The sequence below is a fragment of the Eulemur rufifrons genome, chromosome 29 (assembly GCF_041146395.1).
Source record: "Eulemur rufifrons isolate Redbay chromosome 29, OSU_ERuf_1, whole genome shotgun sequence".
NCBI lineage: Eukaryota > Metazoa > Chordata > Mammalia > Primates > Lemuridae > Eulemur > Eulemur rufifrons.
Window position 1 is genome coordinate 9,300,739 of NC_091011.1, and position 14,586 is coordinate 9,315,324.

The window sequence follows — 14,586 nt, forward strand, 5'->3', positions numbered from 1 at the left end:
TTTTGTCTCTTTCTAGGGATGCTGTAGGAGTCAAAGATACAATGCATGTTAAGGGAACTTGCCAATAGCAAAGTGCTCACAGGGAGAGAGGAGGGAGGAATCTCACGTAGGAATTATTATTCAAGAGTAAATCTCGGCCAGGCAAGGTGGCTCATGCCTGTAATCCTAGCACTCTGGGAGGCCAAGGCAGGAAGATCGTTTGAGCTCAGGAGTTCGAGACCAGCCTGAGCAAGAGTGAGACTCCGTCTCTACTAAAAATAGAAAGAAATTATATGGACAGCTAAAAATATATATAGAAAAAATTAGCCAGGCATGGTGGCGCATGCCTGTAGTCCCAGCTATTCGGGAGGCTGAGGCAAGAGGATCACTTGAGCCCAGGAGTTTGAGGTTGCTGTGAGCTAGGCTGACGCCACGGCACTCACTCTAGCCCAGGCAACAGAGTGAGACTCTGTCTCAAAAAAAAAAAAAAAAAAAAAAACAAAGAGTAAATCTCAACACCTGTCATTAAAAATGGGCAGTCTTTCACCATTCAATTTAGGGTGAATATTCATTGTCAAATATTTATAGTTCTAAAAATTGTTAAATAAGACAAATTATCAATACTCTTCTGAGTGATGCCTTAAGTGTCTTCCCGTAAAGCTTAGAACACCCCAGAATTCCTCGTGAGTGTCCACTCACATTTTTGACCTACTGTCCTTGCTTGACTATTTCCTTCCACACCAGCCCTAGGAATTGATGAGACATTGATGAAAAATGTTCTTTCCAGGGGACCCGCTCTCAACTTCTGGCTGACGGAAGGCCAGTGGACTGGCCTCCTCAGTAGGTGAAGCGAGGACACGTTTCTATCTAGCTAGCGAGAACATGCTGTTTGAATAACACAGTGCTCAGAAAGAGCGCAGTGTCCAGGAAGCGCCTCCACCACCAAGGAGTGAGTCACGAGCCCAGCAGGCAGCCCTGCTCACCCTGCCAGGCTGATGGTGGGAACCGGCTCCTGGCAGGCAGTTCCAGGAGCCCCTTACCCAGCTCTGTGAGCTCAGTGCCCGAACCTGCAGAGAACGCTCCTGTTCGTCATTTCCACGGGCCTTTCTGGCGGCCTTAGGAATGACTCCCGCAGCCAGGCTGTGAGGTAGGGGAGGCTGCAACTGGCCTCATTTTACAGGTGAGTAGAAAATGACCTGAGGTTTGGGAGTGTGTGTGTGTGTGTGTGTGTGGTCATTGCCAATCCTGCCTGCGGTCACAGAGCCACTGAGCAGGGCAGCTGGCCAGCACCCTGAGGTACTGAGGACTCTGCCCACTGGGTTCGCAGACAGACTCGTTCATGGAGCCCTGAAGCAAGTTCACCAGTGTGTGTTCCTGGCCGAATGCAGACGTTTAGGGGGTCAGCAAATCGGTCACTTCAAGCAGGCGGCTCACAGCGTTCACACCTCAGCTGCCTCTCATAGCAGTGGGTGCATCAGGAGCTCTGGCCAACTCCCCCCACCCAACAATGCAGAATGGGGGAGGCAGCAAGTCCCAGGGGGTTCTAAGTGCCATCCTGAGAAGTCTAGGCTGCAGCCCTGAATTGCAGCTCTAGGATCAAAATGGGACCAAGGAGACTTTCCAGTTTTTATGAAGCCCTGTTTGCCTGTAGACATTAGTCTCAAGTCCTAGAAGTGATAAAAGGCTGGTGTCTCCTCTTGGGAGCAGGAAGGGAGCACAGTGGGGTGAGGCTGCCTTTCAGCCAGGAGATGGAGGAGACCCCCATAGAAGGGTTGGCAATGGCTTTCCCAATGCCCGACCCCTCCTGTTGCCAGCCCTGTGCAGAAGTCGCTAACCACAGCGCCCGGTGCCCCAGAACCAAGTCCTGTAGGCAGACGGCAGGCAAAGCATGAACACTTGTTGAGTGAATAAATGGGTGCTGAAATGCTTGCTGTGTGGAGAGACAAGCCAGGGAGGGAAGGAGACCTTAAACCATGGCAGATCTTGGATGCCGGAGTGAGGGGTTCAGATATGAAAAGAACTGGGAACAATGACAGAATGAACATGTTCTGGGAGGTTTATCCCAGGCACAATTCATAGGCCTTTACATGTAGGATTAGGTTTAATCCTCACCTAGCACCCCCATGAAGGCAGGTGCTGCTGTGCCCACTTCTCAGATGAGAAAGCAGGCCGGAAGGTTTAAGCCCTTGTTCTGAATGACGTGGATAATCGGCAGAGGTGAGGGGATGCCCAGGCCTGCGTTCCAGGGAGTCTTTCGCCCATTCTCTCTCTGACGTCAGGCACGGCGTCTTTCATCTGAGCCATCACTCTGTGCGGTTGTCTCCACTCTGCGGGTGAGAAGCAAGTTCAGAGAAGTGTTGTGTCAGAGCTGGGATCACAGGTCCTGTTCCTGTGACCTTCCTGCCACGTTCTCCGCGGAAGATGAGGCCGGTGGCCTGTGTCAACCCAGGAGAGGCCAGGGCAGTGAGGGCAGCGAGGGGTCTGGAGGAAGGGGAGCTCCGGGGCCATTTCTGAGGAGAGAAGCTCCTGGGCTTGTGACATTGCTGAAGAAGAATAATGGGGTGGCCTGAGCCACGAGGGCCACAGCCACAGAGAACTCGGAGAGAGTGCTTACTGCAAGTGTGAGGTGTCACGTACGGCCACCAAGGAAGTTCAGCCAATGGCAGTTGGTTTGGTTGGTGGGCACTGGAGAGGAGAAGGGATGGAGAGAAAGTAGATAGGGAAGATGATAGACCCTGGGAGACTGTCACGGTCTGGGGTAGGAGGAAGAAAAAACAGGTAAAGGGAAGTGGGTAATTTGGGGCCAGAGGTGCAGGGGACACCCAGAGCCATTGCATGTCAGGGGAGCCAAGAGAGGGCCCTTGTGGGAACAGGCATGGGAGCCGGTGGGCTGAGGCAGGGAGGGGGCTGGGGGATGCTGTGGGGTGCTGCAGGCCTGCTGAGGGAGTCCCCACTCTGCCTCTCTCTGGGGCCCTCACTTCGACTCGGGGCCCCACCCATCACCCGCACTGTCCTGTGGGATGTGTTTCCTGGGGGTCTGTCCCACCCGCTGTGTGCCCGTGAGTGAGGCCCAGCCACACTCTCTGTCCCCCCCACCTGATGCACACATCTTTCAGGAGACGGCAATGAGGAAGGAGAGACTTTTGTTACTGATTCATTTAGCAGAACTGGGTCCAGAAGGGCCAGCGCTCTCACTGAACTGGCTGCGTTAGTGAAGGACAAAAGGATGTTTGCACATGGTGGAGAGTGGGAAAGAGAAGCCGAAAATTAGGAGCAGGCCATAAGTCTACCTGCAAAATCCCTGAAGGATTCCAGATGTGCTGGCCATGTACTGGGAAAAGATATGTTCTAGGAACAAAGACTTATCCCACGGGAAGGTACCTGGGCGGCTCAGGAGAAAAGTACCCTGGATCTGAACCAATCAGCACTTTGAAATCACACAAGTCAGAAGGACCAAGACTTAGAACTGCACTCTAGTCCCTGGAGCTCATGGAAAACGACAGAGTATTTTTATGGAAAATATTCCGTTTTTGACATTTGTTAAGTATTGAAAATACCTTAGACACTACACAAAACATGAACTGCACAGCAAGTGGGCGCTTAGGTCAAGAAAGTGAATGCAGACCCGGTTCAGGAGAGGAAGCCATTACTGTGTCATCAAATGGGCTGCCCTGAAGACGTGTTCTGAGCATTTGTGACACACCAGAGGCCTCTTTGCACGTCACTCTATCCTATGAACAGGTGATGTAACCAAGAGGGAATCGAAGTGCTGAAATGAAGATAAGTTTTCAGTTTCATTGCTCCAGCTAGCAAAAATCTCGTGGTACGTGTTTAATTAAAGCAACAGACTGGGAGTTTCTCCCTGGAGAAAGATGATCTCAAGACTTCTGGCTGGTTAAATCCTGGATGTGATATTTCCCTTGTTATTTGTATGTATTTAGGAGGCTAAAGAGGTCATAAACAAAGTGAAATCTTTACTATGTCTTTTTTAAAAGGGAAAGAGTTTTCTTCAATTTCATTAATTAGAAAAATATTTCTTTTAAAAATTTTCATCCTTTGTGCATTAGGGAAGGAGTGAGATTTGCGCCTTGTCGCCACTAGATGGCAGCGTCTGCGCGCGGAGTCCCGGCGGGCGCAGTGGGCGCCGCGTTCCCCGCCTGGGCTGGCGCCTGCAGTCGGCCCACTGGCCGGCACGTGTTCCCTGATCCGGAAACACACCAAGGAGGATCAAAAGTCCTAACTCATGTTATACACCTCCGAAGCCCAGCTCTACTCAACTTCTCCCCTGCTTGAAGGACTAGCATTGGCTCCCTTTTGCTAAAAGGTTAATGCCACCTACGTCCCATTTATGGATTAGATCCCTGTTTCTTGACTTTCTGTGTGCCCGGTACCTGGGAGTGTGGTGTGCAGGTTCATCAGAGCAGACCCGCCGGCCTGGCAGTGGGGTGTTGGCGTGCCAGGCTTGGGGGCACCCAGGCCTTCCCGGCCATGACGAGCCCCGGCTTCTGTCTCCCCATCCCAGTTTCTTCCTAGCTTGGGCTTCTCCACGTCCCCGCCTTGCCTGCCCACCCCAGACACGGCTAACCTTCTCCCCCCCGTCATCCGTCCCTCCCAGTCTGGCGGAGCCTTGGCTCCCTGGGCTGTCTGCTCCAGGGGGTCCTCTCTGAGCTGTGGGGCTGAATGCGTGGGGCCCTGGACTCTGCAATTGGGGTCTCTGAGTGGCATTCAGGACATGTGCCCGGTGGCACTGAGGTCAACAGAGGTCATGTGGTATTGGCCAATCCTTTCATCCTTCTAATACCCACTTACTCAGCAGCTCACTGCTCCAGATAGGGCACCACATCCTGGTGATGCAATGTGAATGTCTGATTCATGTCTTCCGGAAGCAAAGGACCCAGTCAGGGGGAGAGCAGGAGGTTCCGACATGAGTGTGAGCCTGGGAGTACATGCACCTGCAACGTGAGCTGGGGAGGCAGGGGGAGGGAAGAGCGCCCCGTCTGGGGCCCTTGGGGAAGGGACAACCGCTTCCCTCTACAGTGGCTGAGTTGATGAGGATGAGGCTGTTCTCCCCTTGAGTGAGGAGATCCAGAAACCTCCTTCTTTGACTAATGTCTAGGTCTTCCTTCCTTTATGTAGGGTCTGTGTTGTTCTCCTTGGGAGGAAGTATGGCATTGCTTTCCCTCTCTTTGGCCTGGGACAGGTTGTCTCACCTGGCTGTTGCCTAGGAATCCAGCACATTCACTTTTCACAGTGCCCTTCCCAGACCGGCCTTGGTCCATATGGATAATCCAGAATCTAGCTATGAGTTTGGAAGGGGTTGGGCTATGTAGCCATTGGCTCCTTTGGTTCTAAGCTTTAGGTCTTTAAGCTACATGAAAGTTCTATCCATGGGCTAGTGAGTTCATTAAGTTCCAACTACAGCTGAGAAGACAAGGTCTAATAATAAAGTGTATCCTTTTGCTTGGATTTTTCTCTATGAATATCTTTATCTTAATGAGTCTTATAGCATACTCAGCAAAACATCCTTTCTTCTTTTATACAGTGTGCCATTTCAAAGAAAATTTGTATTTTTTCATTCTTGAATTCAATTTTTCAAATTGTTAGATGGCCAGAAGATTAGCTAGACAGGCATTAATTTGAGGGCTTTGTTGGATGGCGTACAGTTGTGAGTCTGTTACAGGTCTTCACATGACTACATGTTCTGGTCTGGTCAGATATCAGTTCTTTTATAGCTATAAGCTGGCAATTGAAGAACCCAGATGGGGAGACATCTCTCAAGTGTTTGGTCTTATCTTACTTTGTGTTTGTTTTCCCTGCCCTGCATCCCTCCTGTCTTGGTCTGTTCAGGCTGCTACAAAATACCACAGCTGGGTTGTTTATAAACAATGGAAATTTAATTTTTTACAGATCTAGAGGCTGGAAAGTGCAAGATCAAGGCCCTGGCATAACTGGTGTCTGGTGAGGGTCCACTTCCCAGCTCATACGTGACCGTGTCTTGTTGAGTCCTTGCATGGTGGAAGCTGTAAGGAAGCTCTCTGGCACCTCCTCTATAGGGCGCTAATCCCATCCTGAGGGCTCCACCCGCATGACCTAATCCCCTTCCCAACCCCTCCTCCTAATACCATCACCATGGCGATAAGAATCTCCAGGGATGAGTTTTGGGGAGACAACCATTCAAACCACGGCACCTACCGTATGCACCGTGAGGCAGCACCCAGGTATTACGCTTGTCACTACAAGCTGTCCACGCAAAAGTGGGACTCGCCCAATTATCAGAAGAGATTGGAACCCCCTAGAATGGGAATTGCTTTCTGCATGGGTGGAAAGACACAGAGGGTCTTGCTCACAGCTGATGGATGAGCTCGCTGAGGGACTCCCCGTGGACTGTTCCAAAACAGTGTTTTCATTCCTTTCTCAAGAGCGGGAATTGTGGGACCCTGGGGAAATCTCATGCACATTTCTTTTGCCTTATTTGACATAGGAAGAGATTAATTTTTCCCTAATTGTTCTATGGAGGCACCTATAATATATGTAAAAGGGCAAACAAGCAAGGCTTCTAAATAAAGAAAGTTTAAGCAGCAGGTTTCCATTGTTGCTCCATGTGTTCAATCAAAACACGCAGCTGGTCTTGCAGGAACAGGTGCTAGAATCTCTACGTGTCTTGTTAATACCTAACCTCTTCATTCCACCCTCTCCCCAAGGTGGAAAAATCCTTACGTGGTCATGCCCAGGGTTTCAGGTTCCACTTTACATATTCTTTATTTTAATAGGCCCAGTAAAAATAACTGTAACCTTGCGCTATGTATAAACACAATTTGTATGAGTGAGTCGAAGAATCATTGTGCATAACCCGGGCAGTGTCTCAGCAGGTGGACAGAATTCACAGGGGTGTGGCAATCAGGAAGGCCTGAGGAGGCTCTTCAGGGAGGAGTGGGATTTGAGATCAAGGTTTTGAAGTCCAGTCCCACCCCACCCTTACTGTGTCAGCAATCTTGGAAAACTTACTGAACTCCAGTATGTTATCTACACAAAGCAGGCAATTATAGCAAACATATCAATTACAACAAGCTTTTGTGCACTGACTACTGTTCAAGCACCGTGCTAAGTACTTTCTATTCATTCACTTACTTATTGCAAACTTAATTGGTGTATGAGTCACTGGGGGTGTGGGGTGTAATGAAGTTTGAAAGCAGGATATGTTTATCTCATAGGGTAATTTGAATATTTTTCATGTTCATGAAGGTGGCTATAGAGTTGTGTGAAAAGCTACCTGTGAAGGTACAAACACTGCCCGAGGAGAATGGGGTCCACATAAGAGTAAGAGACTCATAGTGTTCATGAAACTGAAGGAAGACCGTGCTATGTACAACAAGACTAGATTGTAAGTAAAATGACCAAGAAATCTCCTGTGAAGAAATTCATTGAAAAGTGAAATCATGTTGCATGATGAACAGCAAACCGTCAGTCATACTAAATGCCAGTGTTCAGGACATGGGGAAATTTCAAGAGGTTGGAAAAGTAAAAACCATAGCTATAGGCCAAAGGAAATGGGAAGACCATATAAAAATGAGTTCAGAAAACCAACTTGAATAAGAGCCCACAAGAAACTGAAATCCCCCTGTAGGTATGCCTGAGGGAGGAAATGACATTTATAGCCCAAGTCTACAAACATTTTTAATCTTTTGCAAATCTTGTAATTTTGCCTAGCTCAACATCTTCCCAGAAGGCTCCAATATAAAGGATGGCAATTGGTTATTTTTTTTTTTAGCTTCTGAATTTTACCTGTAAAACGTGTAATATAGTCTTAACTTGGAGTGTTTTCCTTAATAGGGCATATAAATCTTCTAGTTCCTTTTACAGAAAGTATGTGTGGACATACCTGCCCTACTGATGGATGTGTAGGTTTCTTATAATTTGATGTCCACGATGTAACAATGAACATTCTTGTACATATCTCTGCAAAAAGTATGTGTTTGTGTTAGACAGACTCCTAGAAGCTAAATTATTAAGGGTAATGTGTATTTTGATGGGTTTTGCCAATTTTCTCTCCTGAAAGTCTTTTATAATTTCTACTTTAACCATCATGTGTAAGTGTCCAAGCAATTGTACCATGCATGAATATTATCAATCACTTAAAGTTTTGCATATCTGAGGGAGGAAAACATATCTCATTTTCATTATGATCTGCGTATTCCTAGTTACAAATGAGACGGAGCCTATGTTTTAGGCTTATTTACCACTTACATTTCTTCTTTTATAAATTGTTTATATCCGTTGCCCATTATTCTATATACTGCGTATATTTTTTCTCAGTGATTCATAGATTATCTTTACTCTGCATATCTAGGATGAATTAAGGTTTTGGGTTTTCTGAAGCTTATACAATTCAGGGGGGTCATCTGTAGGAAGCACAACGGAAAACTGAGTGAGAATGTGGAGGATGTGACTGTTTGGTGCTAGGCGCCCACCACAGTCTTGGAATGAACCCGGGCAAGTAGGTGGGCCTGAGCTTAGGCTTCATCAGCTTCACGATGAATCAGACTCTTAGAATTTATCCCTTTCATGCTTGCAGCAAATATTTTTGCTTTAATTTTTGTGTTTGCAGATCTGTCAATCATTTCCATTATGACTTGTCTTCTGGGAAGAGGGATTGCGGCTCCTGTCCATCCCTTTTGGGCTTTGCAGGTTACCTGGGCGTGGCTGTGCCAGCAGGCTGCTGTGAGCACCCCGCTAGGTTAGCACGGGAACAAACGGGGGTGGGTTTCAGTGGTCAAAGGGATGAAATGACAACATATCTGTCCTAAATGCTTGTTCCCAGTCTCCAACCATTAAAACTTCCCCCCCACCCCTCCCACTCCCAGCATCTGCTGAGTCCGAATTCTGAGCGTAGAATTCTCAACATCGTGCCTCAGCCCGACTGTTTGCCTGTGATTGCACCGGACTTGTTTCTCCATAGATCTGTTGGTTGACTTCCAGCAGTGTTGCAAATGTTCTGCTTGGCTAAGGACTTTAGCTTTTATTTCCCAATACTAGTATAGAGTTTTAAAAATATTTTTCTGTCATAATGAGATTTTAGGCAGGGAGAAAGGTGGCTGTCTTAGTCTGTTTTGTGCTATTATGTGTAAGGAACAGAAATTAATATGTCCAAGTTCTGGGGGCTGGGAAATGCAAGATCAAGGCACTAGTAGGTTTGGTGTCTGGTGAGGTCTCTCTCTGCTTCCAAGACGGCGCTGTGAACACTGCAGCCCCTGGAGGGGAGGAGCACTGTTCCTCACAAGGCAGAAGAGAGAAGAAAGCAAACCCACTCCGGAAGCCCTCTTTGTAATGGCATTCGTTCGTCTATGACAGTGCAGCCCCCATAAACCCAAATACTTCCCAGTGGGCCCCACATTCCAACACTGTTGCATTGGGGGGAAGTTTCAACATGAGTTTGGAGGGGGCAAAAACTTTCAAGCCACAGTTAGTGGCTAAACATTTTCAGACTGTCATTAGATCAATCTTCTCTGGATCTGAAATCCTCAGAGAAAGGTGGAGCATCCTGCATTTCCTAAGAAGAGTATTCAAATTAGCCAGGCACCTCACTTCTGCAGTCCCAGCTACTTGGGAGGCTAAAGCGGGAGGATGGCTTGAGCCCAGGAGTTTGAGGTTGCAGTGAGCTGTGATTGAGCCACTGCACTCTAGCCAGGGTGACAGAGTGAGTCCTTGTCTCAAAAGAAAGAAAGAAACGAAGAAAGGAAGAAAGAAAGAAAGAAAGAGAAGAAAGCAAGAAAGGAAAAAAGAAAAAGAGTATTCACTGGCAACGTGTGTGCTAAATCAGTGACTTTAAAACTTCCTTTTACAATAAAACACAGTGTATATTTTTCAAAGAGTTATATTTTATACCACACCCAGTGGTCTTGTTGTCACACATACAGCTGAAATAAACTCGTCCTGGAAGAGGACTTCCCCTCGCCACGTGCAATTTGCTCTCTTGTTTTCCCTTCACTTCCGTCCACATCCTGCCCCTCCTTGTTCTCTTCTCTTCTGTCTTCTCATCATTTCTCTTCTGTTTATTTTACTTCACTTCAAACTGCTGGTTAGGACCCCTTATATTGAGTTTACAACTCACTGAGGGTCAGGTTCTGCAGTGTGGAAAACCGTAGCTCTGTGCAAATAGGGGCTACTGCTGAAGAAGAGAAGCTGCCTGTTGCGGGCAAGTGCCAACACTTGGTGACCCCACGACGCCCTCGTGTCCCCCCTTCTTCTCTGCTTTCTGTCCCTGCACCCCAGTGCTCCCTGCTTCCCCACTGCCTGGCCTGGGGAAGACCTGGACCCACAGTCTGAGCTCTGTATGTGGAAGGGGAGCTTCTTTCTCTTTTTGTGGGTCAACAGGAAATTTACAAAAGAGCCTGGATTTTTTTCTCTTTAATGTAGATTTTTTAAAAACGACGAGGCAGAATTTCCTTTATGAGCTGCAGGACCAGGAGAAATAGCAATTGATATTAAATTAGTTAATAATGCAGAAGACGATGCTCGTGAGGGTGGCAGGAACCAGTGACGCAGGTCAAAGGCTCACGATGTGTCTTGTGTGGTCCCAGGTGCTTCATTTATGTCACAGTCTTCACGACAGTTATTCAAGTACTGAACCCACTTAGAGCAGAGGGCCTGGGACGCAGAGGACCGATGGAGGTTGGGAACTGCAAGATCCATGTAAGGTCCTTAAGGCCAAATGGGGTAAACTCAAGCTCAACTTCATTTTTTAAAGCTTAACACAGCAACGTAAAGCATTTTTATGTTTTATTCTTTCTTCAAAAGAAAATACAGAAAGGGTAACTGAGGGCCGTTTGCAGTTTGCGAAGTGCTTCTGCTGTTTCCTGGCCTTACTCACTGCCTGGCCAGCCTCACCCTCGACCTCTGGTCCCTGACCCCTTCCAGCCAGGTTCTGGACTCCCCTTCCCAGTCTGGCCATTCCCTCCAGCCTCGGCCTGGGGTGTGCGAGAGTGTGTATGGAGAAGGGTTAGGGCGAGGAGTACTTACATTTTTCTGAAAGTCCAAGCTGGAATTCCAACGCTTGTAAATCCAGGGCCGACTTTGTTTGTAGGATTAGGGGGAGTAATGACGGAGTGGAAATGCCACACTGCCACGGGGCTCTGCCTCTCCCTGGCCTGCGATTTGGAGCGAGTCACTCCCACATCCTAAGCCCTCTATGGTTTCTTCCTCTATCAAATACGGGTCATTATCAGGGATCTCCAATGAATTAGATAGGTGAGAGCACCTAGCTCAGGGTCTGCTGTACTACAGACATGAAATTTAAAGCATTGTCCCATTTGTTCTGCAGCCTGCAGGCTTCAGAGACGCCTGGTCACCCAGACCGTGTGGGACTCTGTTCTTGCTCTATCGGGCCACCTTCCGAGTTGCTCTCCCCTGACTGAGTGGGCTCGCTCCTCCTCTGGGGAAGGCTCACGTCAGAGACTTGCCCCAGCAGTGTAATATACCAGCCCATTAGTGCAGAAGTTTGCATATGAACACTCTCGTTTTCAGGCACTATACCACCGAGTACTTGGAGTTTCTGGTGTGCAAAATCAAGTAGGAAACTTATGTTTCATGGACCTGCAACCAAGACAGCCAGGATGCTGCCAGGGAGCATGGCACCGGGCCAGCCACACGAGAGCATCGTGTCCACCCTGGAAGAGCCCAGCTCACATGTCATCACAATCCTCTGGAGTCAGGAGCCATCCAGCTCTAGCTCCAGACCAAACAGATTAGGATGGATGTAAGCAAGACTGCAGGGCATGCCACTGAAGTTCAGGAAAGGCCAAACCTCAGTAGACAAATGTCCGACTCCTCCAGTGTTTATTTAGTTTTACAACATTGGCGGTGCTCAGTGAGGGGCCCAGAGAGGCAGCAGCTGGATGGGATTTTCCTGCCTCTTCCTCTGCCCTCCCCAGGACACTCCGCTCTCTTTGCAGCTCAGTATAAGGGGAAGGACATTGTCTGGACCTTTGGTGCCAGAATAAAATGGAATCATATCCTTAAGGAATAATCATGTTGTAACTAAGATTAAATACATTCTTAAGATTTCTTATGTAGATCAACAACATAAACTCCTATGATAATGTCATTTCCTCATACAAGCAAGATTTAGATTTTAAAAAGCCCTTTCACATGAGTGGATTGGTCCACTCATTTATCACACTTGTCCTGTGTATCCACGACGTGCTGGGCCCCAGGCTATACCCCTGTGATTCAGTGCCTGTCTCCTCACGTAGCTCTGACTGTGGAGTGCCAGGCAGACTTGGAGAACAGGACTACGTTTCAGAGAAATGAACGTGTTTAGAACACAGAAAAGGAAACTACCAACTATCCAGGGTTTAGGGAGGCTCCCAGATCAGGCTGCTGGACTGAGTTTTGAAGAACAGTAGGCATTAGATAGGCGAGGAAAGAGCAGGCACAGTGAGGGTGGCAGAGCAGAGGCCAGGCACAAAGGCACAGGGGTCTGAGGCAAAGGAGCAAGCAACGTTCAGGGAAGGTCTGGCACCTGGTATTCATGGAGCACAGGGTGCATTGGGAGGCGATTTCGATGCTGCAAAGCATCATCGAATATTGTATATCATGACGAAGAACTTTAAGTTTATCCTGAGGGTGATGGAAGATCTAGCTGTAGAAATTGTAGAATTTCAAATAGGCCAAAGGGAGTTTAGGATATGTGTTTTATGAAGGAGGAGCATTCTGATTATAGTACAGATCAAGAAATGAGGCATGCTTGAGCTGGGGGGGTGGTAGAAAGAAAGTAAGGAAAGGGCAAATTTGAGAGACCTTAAAGGTGCCACGTTGACACGTTGACTCAGTTCGGTGGGCGGATGACTGGGGAAGGCAGGGGCCCTGTCTGGGTCTCTGGCTCATGGTCCATTGTCCAGTGAAGCATTTGGAGAACAAGGACAGTTTTGTCTGCTCTTAGGGGTCTTATCCCATCATAATGCTCAGCCCACAGTTGGAGCTCAGGATATGTTGCAAAGATCGTGGATATCTCAGAGGAGTGGAAAATAGAAAGATCAAGTGTGCTAGGGCCTAAAAGAGTGTGAGAAGACATGTGAGAGTTGACCATGCATCTGGCATAGGGCATGTTGATCTCTGCTTTGGAGATCTGGAATGGGGAACCTTAAACATGAAGTGGTATTTATTTTTAGGCTAACCTGGGGTGGAAGGCAGGGAAGAAGAGAGCTCAGACCAGCAAGGGGGCAGGAGGTTTCAGACTTAGCAGCAAGCAGGAAAATTGGAGCGTCCCTAAAAATCTGTCTAAGAAGAGAAACCTGGGAAATAAGATAAAATGAGGGGAGGCCCCTTTCAAAGACCAAGGCAGTGATGGGTCCGTTTGGTTTTCTTGATTCCAAATAAAACAAAAGGCCCCCAAGTCACAAGCATAAATAGAATTGGATGCAATGATGTTGGGTAGCTCAAAAGTGGAAGGAACATCTGGGAAAGCAGACACAGAAAGGGCAGAAGTCAGGTTTAACCCAGTAAGGCCGTCTCCTCAGCGAAGTGGAGAAAAAGACAGATTGCAGCAGATAGAGAGTTGGGTGAGAAGGGAGGTCCTGAGAGTTAACGTACAGCTTTTCAGTGAAGGGAAAGAAGTCAAATTACTAGACAATGACTAAGGTTAATAGAAGTTTCTAAATTTGTAATTAATTAATTTTATTTTTTAAGGTGGTTATTTGAACATGTTCACATTTTGAGAAGCGGCACATGATGCAGGGAAGTGACCGGTGACAAAGTGGCAGAGGGTAAGTGGTTGGGACATCAAGGTCCCAGGACACAGACCCTGGGTGAGGAGCCAGCCTGGGGCACAGGCGGGACATGCCAGGGCAGAAACACACATGGAGGGGACCTGTGTGGAAGAGGGACGTTTATACTTCTTAGTTTCTATCTGATATTCTCTTTACAAATCTATAACTCTTACCCTCATTTTACAGTAAGATTAAAGAATATCCCCAAGATCATGTCGCTGGTAATGACAGAAGTAGGAGAGCCAATTATATGTCCTTTGGCTTCAAATCCAGTGAAGTTTCAGACACTAAAGAGAATGTGAGGGTAATAATTATACCTGTGTGTGTGTGTGCGCACGTGTGTGTGTGTGTGTGCGCACGTGTGTGTGTGTGTGTGTGCATATTAGGTGCATTGTCAATAATTCATGAAAAATCATTTTCTCAGGGCTTATATTTTTAAATTTCTCTTTGAATTCTTCCTTCATGTTTATGCTCAAATTAGCTTTTTAAAACTGCGCTCTGATACGGCCCCTAGATTCTCTCTCATTGTCTGAAGAACTAAGCCCCAAAGGCCTGGCGTGGCCACAGGGCCCCGTGATCTGGCTCCTAACTGACACTTTCAGCCTCACGCTCTGCTGACTCATCCAGCCCTTCTGGGGATTAGAAAAGGCCCCTCTTCCTTAAGATAGCTTACTATGCCTTTTGGCAGAAAACTGTAATAATATGCTGATTTAAAAAATAGCTTTATCGAGACATAATTTACAAGGCAAAGAATTTACCCATTTTAAGTGCACAATGTGATGATTTTAGTGAGTTTATAGAGTTGTGCAACCATCAGCATAATTTGAACACAAGCATTTTAGAA